Consider the following 9,644-nt stretch of genomic DNA (forward strand, 5'->3'; position numbering starts at 1 on the left):
CCCTCCAGGGAAGATTTGGTGGAGAACTTGGCCAAAAGTGGTTCAAAGCGTTTGACACTTGTTACTTTCTCCGCAGCTTCTGTGCGGCCAATCTGGATCGTGTTAACACTCTGATATTTTACTGCGGTTGGGAAAGAGCGACTTTGGGATCCATCCAAAAAGTGTCCCAGTCCATGCTCGCTCTCAGAGCGTCTTATCTAATATGGTACATCAAATGGCTTGATCTGCCAATTAGCTCCAGTCAGGGCTGCTAAACCGAAGCAGATGGACCCATATATTATCATATGGAAAATCTGACACCTCCAGTCTCTCCAGGCCTCGTAAAGAGCCTTCATTTTTTTATTTCATTGTAAGTTTGCAATTTGCTCAGCGGGATCTGATGTATGGAGCTCAGAGATCGGCTGAGGCTGTGTGCAACATCTGGAGCAGCAGAGGTGCAATGTCACTGCTCGGAGAGCACAGCCCGAGCGCTACTGATACGTCTCAACCCAAAGTGTTCATCAAGACACAATCATACAGCGGCTAATTGTAAACTATGACTGTCTCTTCTGGAGAAGAATATTGAAAACTAATAGCTGCATATAGAGGAATTGTATGTATTGATTATTCTTCCACTAAACATTTGACCAATATTTATCCTGTACTGATTCTGAGTAACATCCTGCATTATATACTCCAGAGCTGCACTCACTATTCTGCTGGTGCAGTCACTGTGTACATACATTACTGATCCTGAGTTACCGCCTGTATTATACTCCAGAGCTGCACTCCCTATTCTGCTGGTGCAGTCACTGTGTACATACATTACTGATCCAGAGTTACCTCCTGTATTATACTCCAGAGCGGCACTCACTATTCTGCTGGTGCAGTCACTGTGTACATACATTACATTACTGATCCTGAGTTACCTCCTGTATTATCCTCCAGAGCTGCACTCACTATTCTGCTGGTGCATTCACTGTGTACATACATTACTGATCCTGAGTTACCTCCTGTATTGTATTCAGGAGCTGCACTCACTATTCTGCTGGTGCAGTCACTGTGTAGATACATTACATTACTGATCCTGAGTTACCTCCTGTATTACAGTCCAGAGCTGCACTCACTATTCTGCTGCTGGAGTGCTGGTTGATACTGTAACAGTGTGTCCCTCCCCCGCCTGTGCTCATGGTGTAATAGTCTGTCTCTCCTTGACTGTCCTGTATGTACTACTGGTGGGGGATTGTTTGGACTTCTCAGCATGGGACTTCTCCAATCCACAACTTGGTAAACAGAACAGAGCCAGGAGTCTAAAGTCCATTCATGTATCAAGTGTCCAGGCGGAGTTGGACTCTTCCGCCCACCTTAGGGGCTGATCCCAGGAGAGAAGAGCAATGCGACCCATGTTAGGTCAGTTAGTTGGATCTCGGCTGGAGAAGGACTAGAATCTATAGCTGAGGCTGGATCCTAGAGCCTGTGTATGGACTGTTACATATTGGAGATCAGTGGCCACTTAGGATTGTGTTTTATTGTTCACCCTGTTGGACTCAAGGAACTCATATAAGGACCATTGCCCTATTTTCCCTGGCATCGGAATACCGGGAGGCGCCCCTGGATCTTTTGTTTTGTTGTGGACTCCTTGCAGACTTTAAGAATTTATATTTGTTTGGAGCTTTATCTTTGTGGTTCCAATAAAGCCCTTTGGATTGTTCCTTGGTCTGGTGTCCCTTACTGCTCTGTCACATACCCTGTCACAAACTGGTTGGCAGCGGTGGGATCAGAGCAGAAAGAATGGAGGACAACGGCCCATCAACGTCTGAAACCAGAACCTCAGGATACAGGAACTGGACTATGTCGAACCTCAAAACAAAGGCCCATGAATTAGGAGTTGGCTACAAAGGACTCTCCAAGAAGCAACTAATTGAGGCATTGGAAAATGCTTGCCTAAAAGATGGCACCGAGGAAGGATTTCCACAACAAGGGGAGGAAAGACTGGAGCTGGAGGTAAATACCCAAAAAAGTCAATGGGTTGTGTGGTATGAGGAGGAGATGGCACTGCTTGGAGATGAGGCCACCATAGAAGATAAGAGGGAGGCTATTCGCGGACCTAAGGAGAGGGCATTGCTGGAGAGGAGGTTTGCTGTGAAAGCAGCTAGAGGCTCCAGACAGACTGTAACCATAGCACCCACTATGAGGGAATTCTCCAGAGTGTCCCGCAAGGACTTTAAGCCATTTAATGAAGCTGCAGGTGACATTGAGGGCTTCTTCCAGGACTTTGAGCATCAGTGCTGATTAATGGAAGTCCCAGAAAGAGAGCGAGTCAGACACCTGGTGAGCCTCTTGGAGGGTGGGGCTGCCGACGCCTATAGAGCTATGGACCCTCAGTGGAATTGTGAGTATGGGGAGATAAAACAGACCATTCTGGAACATTATGCCGTGACCCCAGATACTTATAGGACTCCGTTCCGTACGTTAGCCTGTGATGGAGAAGTGTCTTTCAAGATGTATGCCCATAGACTGAAACAAGTATGCCATCGCTGGCTGGAGGGAGAGGGGGCCTTAACTTGGGAGACCTTCCTCCAGGTCATCCTGAAAGAGCAGTTTTATGCCACATGCTCTACTGAGATCCGGGAATTGGTACGTGAGAGGAGACCATAGACAGTGGAACAAGCTGCCGCTCTAGCTGATGAGGTGCTCACTATCAAGCCTCAGTGGAAGAAGCTGCTAGCAGAGGGAGCAAAAATGACCAGCACCCCAACACCAAAGGTTCCTTGTCCTTCAGTGCCCAATGTTCCTCAACCTCCTAGATCACCACCTCATGTGGATACCCGTGTGTATGTGCCTCCAGTTGTTTCTACCACATTTTCTGGAATGCGACGAGGAGAGAAAGTAGAAGAGCGAAGATGTTATAGCTGTGGGCATCCCGGGCATCTGCGGGCCACATGCCCATCTATCCCGTGGAGTCATCCTCCAAATCGACAACCACCTCCAGCACCTGCACCTCCCTATCAGTCACCAAGGTCTCCTACCTACTTCTCCAGAAGGCAAACTGGAAGAAGTGAGACACAGCGCAGATGTTATCAATGTAGGCAGCCTGGTCATCTGCAAGCTCACTGTCCAGGTGTTCGGAGGCAGAACAGCTGCAGACCACCTTTGCCTGTCCATTATCTACAGACATCTTCAGCAGGAGAAGAGCTGGATTCTGGCCCTGATGATTTGCCAAGTGACTCATATGTTGACTTCCCTACCAGGAGTCTATGGAGTGCGAGCCACAGCCACCCGTTCTTATGATCTTCGGCATAAACATCTACAGGAGGTCGTGCTGATGGCCAAAAAGTTGTTGGCTTTTGTGACACTGGGGCTTTTCTCACCATCGCAGATCCCCGAGTAATTCAACCAGAAGCAATTCAAAAGGGACCAGGAATTGCCATTGAATTGGCTGGAGGTACTCAGAGATACATTCCAAGAGCGAGTGTGACCCTGGATTATGGCTTTGGGGCAAAACAATGCATGATTGGTGTGATGAGCGGCCTTCCTGCAGACATTCTCCTAGGCAATGACGTGGGAGATATACAATGTTGATTTGTGGGTTCAGGAAGCAGAGTTTAAGTGAAGGAGGAAACAAACTGGAGCTGAACATTCAACCCTACATCTTCACCATACACTAAAGAATTTGGAGCCAACACCCAAAATGCAGACGGATTGTCCAGGCAGGAGGAGCCCTGAGTCAGGTCCACCATGTTTACGTGTACTTGACAAGTGACCTGTTGAGGTCACTAGTCCATACACAAATTGAGGGGGGAAGGGGTTGTAACAGTGTGTCCCTCCCCCGCCTGTGCTCATGGTATTGTCTTTCTCTCCTTGACTGTCCTGTATGTACTACTGGTGGGAGATTGTTTGTTCTTCTCAGCATGGGACTTCTCCACAACTTGGTAAACAGAACTGAGCCAGGAGTCTAAAGTCCATTCATGTATCAAATGTCCAGGCGGCGTTGGGCCCAACTTAGGGTCTAATCCCAGGAGGAGAGAACAATGAGACCCATGTTAGGTTAGTTGGATCTCGGCTTTAGAAGCACTAGGATCTATAGCTGAGGCTGGATCCTAGAGCCTGTGTATGGACTGTTACAGATTGGAGATCAGTGGCCACGTGGGATTGTGTTTTGTGGTTCCCCCTGTTGGACTCAAGGAACTCATATAAGGACCATTGCCATATTTTCCCTGGCATCGGAATACCGGGAGGCGCCCCTGGATCTTTTGTTTTGTTGTGGACTCCTTGCAGACTTTAAGGATCTATATTTATGTTTGGAGCTTTATCTTTGTGGTTCCAACAAAGCCCTTTGGATTGTTCCGTGGCCTTGGCGTTCCTTTTTGCTCTGTCGCATACCCCGTCACAGATACTCCGGCATTGTGCAGAGCTTCTGGCTGTCTATAGGGTGACGTTACTGATCCCGTTGCTTGGTTCTGGTGTGTCAGCACTAATGACATAACCTGCTTCCATTCCTCTTATTCTGCATGCGCTGCTTGCCGCACGCGTCCATCCCATAGAGCGCGCTCCATCCACACGACAGTGTAAAGGTTACCCCGCAAATCCTGGAAGAACGGCGGATACAAAGTGTCATTCATCTCAGTGGAAATACGTTCTTTACGGCGGGTATTTCTACAAAGCCAGAAAATGAGCATTGTGTGTGTAAAGCCCGCAGCACGCAGTGGGCCCGGAGTGAGCGGGAAAGGGGAAAGATCCGTCCTACAGGCAAATCTGCTTAAGTGAGAAATTAGTTCAGATTCCGGCAATAATCGTGTTTTATAAAATGCAACAGGAGAGACAAATCCGCCGTGTTCTGCCTATCAAGCCCCCGATTCAGCGCCGCATTATACCGGGTACAGGAAGGGCTGAGGCGCTGATCTCCATGTCTATCTCTGCAGACATTTACACACGGAGCCGCGCGCTTTGTGAGCTTCTCCATACAGATTACAGGGAATTGCGCTGACATCGGAATACGCTGGTGAGGAGCGGGCTTGTGTTCAGCAGGGGATGGCTGCACAAATAGTGGACTCCTGCTACACAAGATATGTATGAAAGGCACTGCGCCGGGGTAAAGAGCCCTGTAAATCAGTAATTATGTGTACTCCTGCACACCTTTAGCACGTTTCATTCCCTCCATTTGCTGTTGCAGACCAGTAAATTTGTGCAAATGTCCGGGGCCATGTGGCTACATGAGTGGCGAGGCCTGTGCTGTTTGCAGTACTGCTCCATGTAGGACGCACTCACACTCAGGTTTATGGTGGATCGTGCTACATATCCTCTGGTGGATTGTGCTACATATCCTCTGGTGGATTGTGCTACATATCCTCTGGTGGATCGTGCTACATGTCCTCTGGTGGATCGTGCTACATGTCCTCTGGTGGATTGTGCTACATATCCTCTGGTGGATTGTGTTACATATCCTCTGGTGGATCGTGCTACATGTCCTCTGGTGGATTGTGCTACATGTCCTCTGCTGGATTGTGTTTCATATCCTCTGGTGGATTGTGCTACATATCCTCTGGTGGATTGTGTTACATATCCTCTGGTGGATTGTGCTACATGTCCTCTGGTGGATTGTGCTACATGTCCTCTGGTGGATTGTGTTACATGTCCTCTGGTGGATTGTGCTACATGTCCTCTGGTGGATTGTGTTACATATCCTCTGGTGGATTGTGCTACATGTCCTCTGGTGGATTGTGCTACATGTCCTCTGGTGGATTGTGTTACATGTCCTCTGGTGGATTGTGTTACATGTCCTCTGGTGGATTGTGCTACATATCCTCTGGTGGATTGTGTTACATATCCTCTGGTGGATTGTGTTACATATCCTCTGGTGGATTGTGTTACATATCCTCTGGTGGATTGTGTTACATATCCTCTGGTGGATTGTGCTACATGTCCTCTGCTGGATTGTGTTTCATATCCTCTGGTGGATTGTGCTACATATCCTCTGGTGGATTGTGTTACATATCCTCTGGTGGATTGTGCTACATATCCTCTGGTGGATTGTGTTTCATATCCTCTGCTGGATTGTGTTTCATATCCTCTGGTGGATTGTGCTACATATCCTCTGCTGGATTGTGTTTCATATCCTCTGGTGGATTGTGTTTCATATCCTCTGCTGGATTGTGTTACATATCCTCTGGTGGATTGTGCTACATGTCCTCTGCTGGATTGTGTTTCATATCCTCTGGTGGATTGTGCTACATATCCTCTGGTGGATTGTGTTACATATCCTCTGGTGGATTGTGCTACATATCCTCTGGTGGATTGTGTTTCATATCCTCTGTTGGATTTTGTTACATATCCTCTTTGAAAACTCCCGGTCCTTGTTTCAGATCACATGGCTACAGATTAGAAAACTGTTCAATAAGGTGCAGGTCTCTTATTGGAGCGGTTTCTACTGCGGAGAGTCTCCTGAGGATCGACCCCCATGATTGAGGGTATTCTCAAATCTGGTCGGTCCAAGAGGTCTATCATTGACTCCACTAGTGATACACGTCAGATTTTCCTTCAGTGTGAACAGACTCTTATAGACCTATTGCTAAAAGGCAAGAGAAGGACGTACAGACGGGCTCGTTAGATAACCCCAGTCAGAGGCCTCTCGTATAGCTAAATCACATCTCATGCTTTGCACTGAAGAGGAGCATAATCCCGAAACAGGAGTCTAGCAATAATGATTGTGACAGTTATCGTTAGAGGGTAAATATTGACTTGGATGTGATATGGACCGTCAGTAGAACTCCTGAAATTTATGGATATATTATAATTCTGTAAAATGGGTAACGATAAATGGTCAGGATTAATAGCTGCCGAGAGGACGCAGAGGACAAGTGAGAAATAATCATTCCACTTTTCTGGATGAGACTGGCCCTGATTTTGTGCACCCTTGTGTGACCCCTGTGCCGTTCAGGATGTGGGGCGAGCGGTGCTGACGGCAGATGTCACTGGTGTCCTCCATTATCCGGGGCCCTGAGAAGCGTTTCCCGTCTGTCCTGTCCTCGGTGACGTGCTCCGCTCGCATATCATGCCGCCAGCTCATGTCTTGGGCCTCAGAAGTAAGAACTGACTCCACGAGATTACCCCGGCCGTGTTCTTCTACAATGACAAGAGCATCGCCTCTAATTAATGGCCGGATACGTGCAGGCTGCAGTAATATCACACACTCGGAATATAAAGCAGCGCGGCCTCCGGGGACTCGGGCCATGAAAGAAATGTTCTCCTGCAAGAATGTGACGAGAGACAACAGTTAATTGAGCGCCTAATCTCCCGATGACATGAAGCGCTCAGAATGTGGCTGCAGATGACGTGACGCCCCAAAAACGACGGCACCTCCCGGGTCAGACGTGGAGGGCTGCAGCGCCTGCACCTGTCCTTGTATGTCAGCCCGCAGGCGTCCGTACAGCACAGACTAGAAGAAGGCGCAGCACTCAACAGCTCTGCTTGCTGTCAGTGAATGGAGAGCAGTTTTATACAGTGTGTCCACCCATATCCTGTCCACCGCCATTAACTGGAGAACGGCGGCAGCTATAAGAATAGAAGTGGTGTCTAGGTATAGTAAAGTAGCCATGCACTACGCAATGAAACCACCTATATCCTGTATATACTGCACCTATATACAGTGTGTCCACCCATATCCTGTCCATCGCCATTAACTTGAGAACGGCGGCAGCTATAGGCATAGAAGTGGTGTCTAGGTATAGTAAAGTAGCCATGCGCTACACAATGAAACCACCTATAGCGCCACCTGGTGGAAAACAACGAAGTTAGCATTTTTATCTCAAAAACGGAACGAGATAGAGAAAAAAAGTGAATTACAAAGTTGTAGGGAATCATCAATTCAATAGGAATCCACACCTTGCATACAGAAATGCTATGATTTGAACGTATAAAACAGGGAATTACCCTATTATGCAAATAAGTGTGCAACGTCATACCCGATGAAATACTGTAGACTGCTGGGATTGTTCAAAGGGTTGCCCAACAGACCTCTGTCACGCTGTTCTCTCCAGCGCGACTCAGCCGTGTTTAAACACTGGAGAGAACAGAGTGATAGAGGTCTGTTGGGCAACCCTTTGAACAATCCCATTTACTGTACAGTATGTACTATTAGCACTTATTCACTTTTTTTCTCTACGTCGTTCCGTTTTTGAGATAAAAATGCTATCTCCGTTGTTTTCCACCAGGTGGCGCTATAGGTGGTTTCATTGTGTAGCGCATGGATACTTTACTATACCTAGACACCACTTCTATGCCTATAGCTGCTGCCGTTCTCAAGTTACTGGCGGTGGACAGCATATGGGTGGACACGCTGTATAGAGGTGCAGTGTATACAGGATATGGGTGGACACGCTGTATAGAGGTGTGGTGTATACAGGATATGGGTGGACACGCTGTATATAGGTGTCAGTAATTGTTACCCATTACGCTTTACATTGTAAGAACACTGCATATGTCCAGCAGACCCCAGCGCTGTGTGTGTGTGGCCTCCAGAATGAAGTGTTTATTATCGAGCACCTATTAGCAGCACATAAGAGCCTCCGGGGAGCAGGGGCCGGGCACCTGGGGTATAAAGATGGAGGTCGCCCTCCTCTAACCACCAGTAACGCTAATTAGCACATACACGGCGTGTGGAAATGTTGTGCTTTTATATCGGCCTCTGCATGACCCGGAGACGGCTGGAGTTATGTACCGGAGTCTCATGACTGTAATGGGGGCCTACAAACAATGGTGATCCGCACACCAGGAGGCCCGGGCTCCGTGCCCACTACACGCAGTTGTTGTCCAGCTGTGTCTGAAGAAACTGTAACAGGGTGAGGTATCCTGCATAACTGACCCCGCTCATAAACACCGAGCAAGAGTGGATAAAACAGATATTATTACATAAAATATAAAATGTTTACCTGAGACGATCTACATAACCTTACTGTTACATATAAAATATATCTACATTAACAATCATTTTATAAACTCCAGAGCTGCACTCACTATTCTGCTGCTGCAGTCACTGTGTACATACATTACTGATCCTGAGTTACCTCCTGTATTATACTCCAGAGCTGCACTCACTATTCTGCTGGTGCAGTCACTGTGTACATACATTACTGATCCTGAGTTACCTCCTGTATTATACTCCAGAGCGGCACTCACTATTCTGCTGCTGTCACTGTGCACATACATTACTGATCCTGAGTTACCTCCTGTATTATACTCCAGAGCTGCACTCACTATTCTGCTGGTGCAGTCACTGTGTACATACATTACTGATCCTGAGTTACCTCCTGTATTATACTCCAGAGCTGCACTCACTATTCTGCTGCTGCAGTCACTGTGTACATACATTACTGATCCTGAGTTACCTCCTGTATTATACTCCAGAGCGGCACTCACTATTCTGCTGGTGCAGTCACTGTGTACATACATTACTGATCCTGAGTTACCTCCTGTATTATCCTCCAGAGCTGCACTCACTATTCTGCTGGTGCAGTCACTGTGTACATACATTACTGATCCTGAGTTACCTCCTGTATTATACTCCAGAGCGGCACTCACTATTCTGCTGCTGTCACTGTGCACATACATTACTGATCCTGAGTTACCTCCTGTATTATACTCCAGAGCTGCACTCACTATTCTGCTGG

Source organism: Anomaloglossus baeobatrachus, chromosome 11, assembly GCF_048569485.1.
Source record: "Anomaloglossus baeobatrachus isolate aAnoBae1 chromosome 11, aAnoBae1.hap1, whole genome shotgun sequence".
Classification (NCBI taxonomy): domain Eukaryota; kingdom Metazoa; phylum Chordata; class Amphibia; order Anura; family Aromobatidae; genus Anomaloglossus; species Anomaloglossus baeobatrachus.